The following is an 11,332-nucleotide window of genomic DNA, read 5'->3' on the forward strand; positions in this document are numbered from 1 at the left end:
ATCGAAACTCTTTGCACCAACATCTGTGACTTCCTCCTGCTGTGTGCCCCTGCCCCGGCCATCAAGGTCTTTGAAACTGCCACAGCACCGAATGCAAACTGGAGCAAGGCAGGAGGCTCTCACTACTGCAAAGACATTACTTGTGCCAGATGTCTTTCTTTAAAAATATACATATATACACACACACACACATCTACACATGTATATATACATTTTTTTATTCTCAATAGAGAGTTTTAGTTTGCTTACCGACAGTGCATAGCTTAAGACCTACCTCCTTAATCATAGTAGCACACATATTACTGACACACGCCTTAAGGAGACCTTCTAAACTTGATATTTAAACATTTAATTAAAAATTAATATGTTTTTCAGACCTACTTGCGTACTAAAACCACTGGAGCCCAGCTGCTGCATGTGGCGAGGCAGTGCCAAGCTGGCTGTCAGATGCATGCAGTGCTTGATCAGTCTCATTGCTGATGGGAGCTTCAGCCAGGGTCTCATTTCTGCAGCCATAAGGAAAAAAAAAGACATTTTCTTTAGGTTGGCAGGAATTTAACCATTAGAGCAGGATTTTTACTCACAGGTTTTTGTATTTTGGTATTACAAGATGGGCGGAATGCAGAGGATTTTGCTCTGTGTTCTCTGTGGCAATGGCAGAAATTGTCATTCAAGGATTTCCCAGGCCTACGAGAATGACTTGGCTTAAAGGATTGTGCGTCCAAACACACAGATTACCCAATAAAATCTATTACTTTCCTGGTGCTCATCAGTCCTAGTCCTATGAATCAAGAGCTCTATTGAGTAATCCTGCATCTTAATTATATTTTGGTGGCATGCATGGATTTGAAAGATTCTTTAGGATTGCTTTGACCGCAAAGTGCTGTGGTTCTGAATGGCTGTTCAAACAGCTCTGCTTCATTTTCCCTTTGTTTAAGCACTGCGCAAGGAAATATTTGCAATGCACAAGAAGATACAGGGGTCACAGGAACGATCCTGAACATGGGACAGATTTTCAGATGCTTATGCCATAAGCAGTGCTTGTCAGAAGAGCCCAAAGCCCAGGCAGCCTGCATGGCAGCAGTAACCTTGCTGCTCGGGGCCAGGTGCTGTTTTGGCATCAGAACAGTCCATCGTTGTTCCCATCTCTTTTCCCCAGAGCATGGGAAGCAAGGCATATTAGCTGAGGATGTTAGCCTACATTAGAAAAACAGCCTCAAAAGGTAGTCTAGTATTTCTTACTCAATTACAAATCCTCTCACTTTAGGTGTGGAAGCAGGCAATGATACCTTCTCTTTAATGCCCATACTTAGAGGTGAGGTGAGAGAAGATGCGTTGCCCTAGAAGCCCCAGCAAGTTCCATACACAAAACTGCATGGAAGTGGATGTTTCCACAGGGCAAAACGGGGAATGAAGCTGTTGGCTCCGGGGCAGCAGAAATCTGCTCAGCAGTGGAAGCCAACGTAACTTAGAGTCTGTCATCTCCATGGTCAATCCTTTGGAGGGCTTATTGCTATAGATTTGGGTCGGCGTTACCTGTGATATTCCTTCCTGTGTCGCTGCTTTCAGCTGTAGTTAAGATTATAGTAACTAGCCTATACACGTTACCGGACAGCAGGATTACTGTTGTTTTTAATGTATTACACCATCAGGCAAGCTGCTGGGACAGAACAGCTGGACAAGTTGGAGCTAGCCTCCTCCCAATTAGCTGCTTGGTGGTTGTGCTTCTCAGTTAGAAACTCACATCTCTCCAGTTTCACATTTGTACTTGCTTGTTTCAGCTAACAAAAGAAAGTCCAGAGTATAGCTCTGATGGCCAGCAGCTCTGGAGTTACATGCTGGATCATCTCCCTTCTACCCCAGTGCATGTTGCACTGCTTTTCTGTTTTCCCTTAGGAAAATGTGGATACCACCATTCACCTGCGTTACAAGTATAACTTGTGTGAGGCTTTGGAGAGCTGGTATGGCATACTCTGGTAACCGATGTTTACTTTATACAGTGTACAGGCCCATCAAGCAAAGATAAATCAACATTTTAAAACTAATTCACAACTTAGTTTCCATCTATTTCTCCCAAACACTGCTACTGGCAAAGGATTGTGAGGATGCCTGGTCCTTCAGGCTCCTCACCAGCCTGGCAGTCTTTTCTAGCAGCTGATACATACTGCACACTGTGATGGCTATGCTGTGTGGCACAGATTTTCCCAGTCAAGGTTCATTTGGAGCCGGTTTACTTGCATTGCAGTGCTTTCAGAAATACTCAGCTTTCCCCTTCCCAGAAAGCCATTCTGTCAGGGTAGGAAAAAGAAGGGAAAAGAGAAAGGGGGAAACTAACCAAGCAGCAACAAAGGAAGTGAGCGAAGCCACAGCACGCTCCTTGAGGGGCTGTAGGCACTGCTGTGCATGCAGCAGAGAAGACAAATGACTCAAACAGCAAGGTGATCCTGCACACTTTGAAACTGTTACATGCACGCAAACAAATTACAGTGTGCTCGCTGGCTACACAAACAAAATACAGTGTTTGCTATCCCCGTGTTATTCCATGCATCCAAAGTTAGCATTGCATCTCTGAGCTGTAATTCATATTACAGTACCACTCCTGTTTTACATGTTTTACACATCATCCCACTTCACTAATTCCAAAGCCATGTCCCACCCTAGCTCTTGCTCCCGCTCTCCATCAAAGACCAAGACTTGGATTTCCCTTGCTTTCAGCAGTGAATGCAGCAGTACTGGTCAGGAAAAAAAAGGAGCAAAGCTGGTGCACACACACAGCAGTAACAGGTTAGCTGCAGTTGCAAACATTTGCTTAAAAGGTCGATGACATGTCCTGATTTGGGCAGCTTTCTGCTACGTCCATCGTGAGGACAATGCCAGTTTCCAAGCGTATGAGAAATCTACACTGGAGCATGGGACACGCTCGCACTAACTGGCCAGTTCTGATCCTACTAGTGGCCTAGAGCTGAGCTCAAGCTATTTATCCTGCTTCTGGGGCTGCTTCTACAGTCTTCATCACGTTCTTTGTAGCTACAATTAAACTGCTTCATCCAGCTGGGCAGAACTAGTTCAGGTGAACTAGAGAGGGGCACAGATACACATTCTTATTCTAAACAAAATAGCCTTTCAACAAAGTAACTCATCTTAAAATAAGAGAGATGTTTATTCCCTAGCCTCACCCAAAGACACGCTATCTAGAACCAGCTTTGATGAAACCAAGATGGTCCATGTCAAGAATGGAAGACACTGGATCTGGCAAAACAAATTATCGGAGGAAAAACCAATCTCAACGGGAATTGCTGGAGATCTCAAACATATGTAGCTCTACATTTAATATTGAAAACCTCAAAAGCTCAGCTGTATTATATCCAGTAGTCATATCAGTGTGAAACGAAGCACAAATCCAAAACCAGAACAAAGACCGTTACTGTCCCCAAATTAACCTGTGAAAGCTATTGGACAGCCATGGTACATTATACAGAGGGGAAAAAAGGTGCAGTGCATTTTCAGTAGCCAGCCTGAGCTAATGCTAGTTGGTTTGGCTATATTGCTCTGATTTGGGGGGGAAGGACCTTCCTGCATTACGATATAAATTCATTATATAGAGATACACAGGGGAGATAGAATACACAATAAACATAAAAAAGTGCATCAAAGTGATCATTTCTCTGGTTTTCTCGATAGTGTAGAGCTTAGCCCTTCTCTGCTCTACACATCATCTCAACAGACCATGCCTTTCAAGTCTGTTCATCATTGACTGGATGGAGGGGGTGGTGTAAGGGTGAAAGGACAATTATGGAGATTTTTGGGTGGTTCTCTGAAGGGATTTGCCAGGGTGGCAGCCACTCCCCCATCACACGATGCAGCTGCCCTCATCCCTACCCAGCCCTCCAAGGACAGATGGCTGGCGAGTCAGGTGCTAGTTAGGTCATCACCAACACCTACAGTTTCGAAAGGAGAGATCATAAAGGAGATTACAGTTGTAGGTGGAGATGCAGAAAACACAAGGCTACCTTCAGCTACCTCTTACTACTTGCTATCAGCTAGTCTGTATCTGAGTTTCTTATCCCACCAGCTCACCCTACCACAGACAGGCGAGTCACTGTGATTCTCCAGTTAAGCCCTTACCCCTTGCAGAGCCCATTACAAAAAATAAAGCTTCAACCAGCCAGCACCTATTGCCTTGCTCACTCCTGATCATGGCATTTCTCCCTCTGCAGGAGGAATAGGAGCCTTTATCCCACTGCTCCTTTAAAGACCCACAGGCACACACTGGGCACGGAGGCAAGCACTTCATTATTTCAGTCTTCCTTTTCCTTCCACTTCACAAGAATTTAAATTTCCTTGTTAGCCATCCTTGCTTGGACATTTAAAAACTCCTGGTTAATAGCCCTTCTACTAGACAAATCTCCAGAGTTTCCTTAGAGCTCCTTAGCCACTTCTCTCAGCCCTTTGGACCTCTCTCGTATCACCATCACAGTTTTCCACCTAGATTTTCCAAGACAGTTTACTACTCCCTATTTAGCACTCCCTAATTATTTACAAACTTTACTTCTCTTGCTTAAGCAAGGGAAATATTTTGTATACCTCCTCCTTTTCCCAAAGTGCATCACTGTCAAAGCTCAGGTCCAGTCCTTCTTGCGGATCACGGGAGCTGCAGTGCTCTGAAAACTGAGACCATGCTGGGCTGGTGCCCCTCCCCTAAGGCTGTAGAACAGTTTGTCCCTATGAACGACAAAGGAAGTTGAACCTCATCTTTGCACAGAATGGATCCAGGTATTTTCCAGCCAAAGATGCCACATGGGATATAGCTCACAGATTCAGTTCAAACGAGGAAAGATAAACATGTATGTGTTACTAATGGTATGAGAAATCTAAGCATGCTGTGTAATTAATACTATTGCAAATTATTACTCAGGGGAGTAAAAGCAGCAGGGAAGCTGATTGTTACATTTAAAGCACCAAGAAAGCATCTGTGGGAAGTGGTTTGGTGGGAAAAGGTAGCCAAGCAGAAAGCTCCCTAGAAGAAAGCTGTTTGATTTGAACAAGGCTGGATGTGACAGAGGCTGGGGCAGAACTCAGGCAAGAGGAAAGTAAAACCATCAGCGTATTCAATTAGATTTGGAATTTAACAGTTACAGGTCTAATTAAGACATGCAGCCACAGGAAACCTGACTCCACCCCTTAAGAACAGAAACCCAAATATTTAATGGGCCACAATGGAGGGTAGCTGGATTTTTATTTCCAAAAGTAAAGCAGCGATTTGTCACAATATTAAAGCCAAATAAAGCTAGTGCCATCATTTACCGCTCATTGGTTTGACATTATTTGGGATGTGCCGCTAAATTGCTTTGGGTTCTTGAACTGGGTGGGCCCTTGGAGTTTTTTGGGTTACACAGCAGATGCTAGGTGACAGGAGTAGTACCTGAAAGGCCCTCTTTTCAAAGCGCTGGGAAGGGCTGCTGGTGGGATGGAAGAGAAATATACCACAGACCCCTCAGACCCAACCTTGTTTAACAGCGCAGCCTGCACGAGCTGCTGTTACGCTATTTCTTCATTTGACGCACGGACTTTGAAATCTGTAGTTGCTTTTCCAAAGGAACAAGACACCAGAAAGCAACCAAACAGCTCCATATGCTAATACATTTGAGCTATGTGGCTCGGAATACAATGCAGATGTAATAGTACAGCGCCAAAGATGGATGAGCCTTGACTTTTACCCATTTTTGCATTATCCTTGACTGCATTCTTCCAGTCTCCTGGATAACTGTGCCGTCTGTGAGCTGCCGCAGAAGCGAGCCTGGCCCAGGCAATCAAGACAAATGATTCTTTGTAGCTTGTTGCAGTGATGTTAAAGCTTGAACAAATTTCATTAACTAGCAATCAGAAGCAAAAATACAAGTAATGAGCTATTTTCTACTTAGAAAACAGATACTGGATGCTAGCTCTTGAATGTCAGTAGTGACACCAGAGGCAAGCTAAAGAAAATACCAGAGGAACGTGCAGACTTTAACCAGAAATTTTCACGCACCAGATGCACCCACAGGGCCTGTTTCTCCTCTGCATGACACACGTTTTCATGGATGCAGCCCTGACTTCCCCAGCTCAGAGGAGATGAGTGCCCGGGAAGGAAAGCGCCAGGGCAGAGGGACTGAGGAACTCCATGGCAGCACCTGTGGAAAGCCAGGAGAGAGGGAACAAAGCTAAAGCCCATCCAGTTCTCAGAGCAAATCGCTCATTTCCTCAATTCCCTCCCCATCAGTGCCGTAAAGTGCACTTATGAAAAGGTTTTGGACCCAAGCCAGTAACTTTTCCCGACAGTTTTACAAAGCCAATTGAAATCCTATTGACCCAGCCTCCCATCTCCAGCTCAGCTTAACAGATGACCAGAGGAGCTGGGGTTCTGAAAACTTTCCTGAGGGTAGAAGGCTGCACTAGTACAATTTCACTGCTGTTGAGTTGGTCTACATTAACAACATTTTAATTTTGCCCAGGGTCTTTAATAAGAATTCAAATATAACTGTTGGGGGTTTTAAGTATATATTGCAAAAATTGGAGCCATCCAAACTATGCAGGGCAGCACATCTTCTGTGTTTATTTTTATTCCCAATCTAGACTCTACATCAGCTGTCCTCATGGTTTGGTAGCGTGAAGTACTGGAAGCCTACCAATACATATATATAAAACTTCCTTCTTGGTTCCCACTGGTAGAAGGACAGATGCTTTTTCTCTTCGAGTCACTAAAAAGTCGCTGCAGGCTAATTCAAGACAAATGTGAACACATGATATCTGAACAACGGATGTGGGGCTGTGTTTGAAGGAAGTATGCTGAAAAGCACTGCGTCCTAGGGGTCTTCAGCAGGAGAGAGTGCTAGCAACCACTTGGAGAACGGATTCTGTTACTGCTGTGGTATTTTGGGCTCCAGACTGCAATGGTTAGAATGTGCTCTGCTCAGACAGTTATGGAGGCAGCCCCTCCACCATGGCAACTAACATATGGCTTTGCATTGTTGCTAATAATCACGCAACAGAAAGAAAAAGAAGAAAAAAGGAGGATGTCTTTGCATACACAAATTATGAAAGTCTATGGCTGCATTCTCCAAGGCTATAAACCAGAAGTTATAAATCGCTCTACTGCATATTTTCACTTCTCATCTAATTGAAAAAAACCAGCATCTACAGTTTTTGCAGCTAGCCCATTTATTTTGCTGAGCTGCACAGAGCTCAAGGATGCTGTTTAGTGCTAGCTGGGTATGAGCACAACAAAAGGCCAGGGGAAATTGGCTCTTGATGTGATTATTTTTGTCAGGTACAGATGAGTATCTTTTTTCCAAGGCCACAGCACCCCCCTTCCAAATTAACGGGTCTTTTGCCACAAAGGTGGAAGAAATATAAGACACACTTGCTCGCAAACTGCTGGCAAGGTTGCAGAATTTTACAGGATTTGCAGCACAGTCCTTAGGCTGCTGGTTGGCCTCCAGACACATCACTTTTAGCAATTTATAAGGGACCGATGCACTTGATGAGTAGTGTACCCCATCCTCAGCACTGGACACCGAGCTGGTTATGGGAGGAAGGGTAGGCTGGGCACAGGTGAAGCCCACAGAGGACTTTTCAGGCATACTTCAACTGAAGGTATCCTGTGCCCTCACGGTGAGACTCAGCCTCACAGGACAGAGCCCAGGAGAACACCAGTGTGCGGTTCTGTCTGAACTTACCCCATCCACCCTACGAGTTCTGGGAAGAAAGAAACCAGCTGAAACTAAAGACATCCTGCTCCATCCTCTCCTTTACATACCCAAATACACCTGCTCTGCTGCCCTTGCAGCAGGTGGCAATTTGTGTCAGTGCCAGACCATTGCAGTGGGGTCCAGTGTAGACTGTGGGACTGGAATACGCAGGGCCAAGAGAGACCATAAACACCGTCGCTGGAGCACAGCAACAGATTGGGAAGGGGAGTATTGTTGTCTTCATTTACACAGAGTGGGCTGAGATACAGAAACGTGTAGGGTAGGGTGTTCTGTCTTTGATTAAAGGAATAGCTGCTGATCTCAAAATTCTAGGAAGCACTGATTACATTGTGCCAAAGAAATAAAGACATTTTAAAAAGAGTCACAGCAGAAGTGTGTTATAAATTTTTCTTTTGTTTTCTTTCTCTTACTTGGAAGGCTTCTGTTATCCAGCTAGAGATGACAGAGGTGGCCGAGGGCACATCATGGGCCAGGGACTGTGAAGGGTGAGCAGCCCAACGACCTGCACACAAACAATCCAGACCTGAAGATTCTGTGTTCAATTTTTCTCTCATAACAACAAAAAGACCTGAAAAAATAGTAGGATTAAGTCACTAACCAAAGAAGGGCTAAAGCAATAATGATAAATTCAGTTCCAGTATGAATTACCTTGTGCAATATAGATTTAGTATACAGGCATTAATTTGAATTTTGGACAGTTTATCTGAATTGCGTCTCCAAGCCTTTTAGATAGTTGCTAATCTTTGTTACTAAAAATCATTGGGTTGCTTATTTAGGTGTCAGGCATACAACAAGAAAGAAAAGGTAATCAAGTACTAGAAGAGAGGATACTTACTTTATTTAAAGTACTTATTTGATTTGCTGATCCCTCCAGTGATCCAGGTTTTATAAACCTGAAAATTATAAATAGAAATTAATTTATAAATTGAAGGCAATAAACAAACGCTCACAATTCTGAGATGATGCTGTGTTTATTCCGCTTCCACTTCCTTTAGCTTTATTTTCTTGTCATTTCTAGTGTCAAGTTGTTTGCATTAATATCAACAGCAGATTAATGCGGTAAAATTTGCACACAACTCCCCCTGTAACCTCACAGCGAGTTACGTTTGTGGTGACGGCACTGACAGCCATGAACTCCGAAGCCGATTATTTTTAGTTACTCTGCAGGCTGCGGAAAGCAGCGAGCCCGGCTCTGCAAGTGACAGGCTATTTTTAAGGCACCTAGAAGGAGGGTGCCCTCACCCCTCCTGGGGGGCGCCGCACACCTGCGCGCAACGCAGCGCGGCCGCGGCCGGCGGGGAGGGGGGGGGGCGGCGGGACCCGGCTCCGGCGGGGAGAGGCCCCCCCTAGGGGCCGCCGGTCGGCGGGGCTGCGGCTGGGGGGCTGTGGGGCAGGGGGCTGGGGGCTCTATGGGGCTGGGGGGCTGCGGGGCAGGGGGGCTGCGGGGCTGCTGGGCTGGGGGCTCTATGGGGCTGCGGGGCAGGGGGCTGGGGGCTCTGCGGGGCTGGGGGCTCTATGGGGCTGCGGGCTAGCGGTCTATGGGGCTGCGGAGCTGAGGGCTGGGGGCTTTGCGCGGCTGCAGACTGGGGGCTCTGCGGGGCTGGGGGCTCTATGGGGTTGCGGGGCGGGGGGCTGTGGGCTAGCGGTCTATGGGGCTGCGGGCTTTGCAGGGCTGCGGACTGGGGGCTCTGTGGGGCTGGGGTTTCAGCGGGGCGGGGGGCTCTATGGGGCTGCAGGCTCCATGGGTCTGCGGGCTGGGGGCTCTATGGGTCTGTGGGTCTGGGGTCTGCAGGCTCTATGGGGCTGCGGGCTGGGGTCTCTATGGGTCTGTGGGTCTGGGGTCTGCGGGCTCTATGGGGCTGCGGGCTGGGGTCTCTATGGGTCTGTGGGTCTGGGGTCTGTGCGCTCTATGGGGCCGTGGGGCAGGGGGCTCTAAGGGGCTGGCGGCTGCGGGCTCTACGTGGCTGGGGGCAGCGGGCTGGGCACCACCTCTGGCGCAGCAGCGGGCACGGGCGCTCCTTACAGCCGCAGTACGGACAGCAGGCCGAGAGACAGGGCGCCGGGAGCGCAGGCTAACGCTAGCCGGGCAGGTGTATGTTGAAATAAATATTTGATATTGCCCAGGAAACAGAGGGGCTTGCGCGCGTCTGTGCTGAGCTGGGCCGCCGCACGGCCCCGGGGAGTGCAGCAGGCGCATGGGCTGCGGGTAGCTCTCTCCTGGGCCTGGCTCCCGCCCTGGGCTGAGGGGACAGCTTTGGAGAAGAAACCCGGTTTATCACGGGAGAGTCACCAACGACTGCGGGCAGAAAGGCTGAGGGGAGCACAGAGGCTGCGGGGACACACGGGGGGCCGGGGCTGGCGGGGGGCTGCGGCCAGGCGTGGCGGCGCCCCCCGAACGCGCACGGCACCCGTGGGGGCCGGGAGGCTGGGGACAGGGGCGAGCGGCGTGGCTGGGAATTGCCACGGCCCGAGAAAAACCCTCCCTGCCCGGCTGGCACAGGGGGTGGGCGCAGCGTGGTCCCCCGAACCGTCCCGCAGCCCCTGCGCCAAGCGGCGGCGGGGGGGGGGGGCCGGGGCTGTCGCCACCCACGGGGCTTTCGCCACCCACGGGGCTGCCCCTGCCTGCTCGCTGACTGAGGACGGGAGCTCATCTTTACGCAGGGAGGGCGAGTGGTCTCCCCCGCATCCACTCAGGAGTCACTCCCGAAAGTGACCTACAAAAAATTATTCCAAAAACAAACCTGGGAAATAACTGTGCCGGGCTCTAAACCCCACGAATTCATTGCACCGAGAACCGATCGCTGTATTCCCGCTAACACCCCTACTGCTGGAGGCGCAGCCTGGGCAGCCGGCAGCCCCCTGCCCCCGGCTGCACCGCCTGCTGCCCGCAGGCCCGCAGCAGCGGCGCACGGCTCTGGGAAAGCCTTGGCAAGGGGCACCCTCCTCTCCTGTCCCCTCCGGGCTGCTCGCCCCGGTGGCCCCGGGAGCCCGCAGGCTCCGGCAGCGGGGCCCTGGGATCGGGAACCCGCCGTGCCCCGCCGCCAGCTGATGTGACGGCATCGCAGGCGATGCCCGCAGCACGCACCGGCAGCTACTACCGACAACGCGCGTTTCCTGCCGCCAGCCGGGCGGCCGAGGGAGACCGGGAACCGCGCCGGCCCGCAGTCCCCGTGCGGCGGCAGCGCCTCTGCCCGCGGCCCCCGGCTGTCCCCGCCGAGCGCAGCGGGGCCGGGCCTGGCCGTGCCGCCGCCCCCCGGGCAGGCAGCGGGGGGGCGGCGGGGCGGGCGCGCCGGGAGCCGGCGGCGGCTGCGGGAGCCCGCGGCGGGGCGGCGGCGGCAGGATGGTGAGCGGCCGGCGGGCGGGCGGGCGGCGGGGACCCCCGGGGCAGGGCGGCGGGGCCCGGCAGGGTCGGGGCCGGGCAGCCGCCGGGGACGCAGCGGGGGGGGGCAGTCGGGAGAGACGGCGCCTGTCGGGGACCGGCGGCCCCGGGGGCCAGGCGTGCTGCGCTTCCGCGTTGCTCTGGGGGGTCGGGGCCGCACCGCCCTCCGGCTGCTGCCGCCGTGATAGTGCTGCTGAGGGTTATC

The 11,332-nt window shown here is 50.4% G+C and overlaps 1 long non-coding RNA gene across 1 annotated transcript; it reads right to left on the reverse strand.

Moving 5' to 3' along the window:
* Positions 1–261: 261 nt before the first annotated feature.
* On the reverse strand, positions 262–8,644 carry LOC119156826. Its single transcript, XR_005107295.1, has 4 exons — positions 8,584–8,644; positions 8,159–8,316; positions 6,029–6,170; positions 262–506 (listed from the first exon to the last, which is right to left on the reverse strand). It is a non-coding gene; the product is annotated as an uncharacterized LOC119156826 (long non-coding RNA).
* Positions 8,645–11,332: the final 2,688 nt, after the last annotated feature.

The sequence above is a fragment of the Falco rusticolus genome, chromosome 13 (genome assembly GCF_015220075.1).
Source record: "Falco rusticolus isolate bFalRus1 chromosome 13, bFalRus1.pri, whole genome shotgun sequence".
NCBI lineage: Eukaryota > Metazoa > Chordata > Aves > Falconiformes > Falconidae > Falco > Falco rusticolus.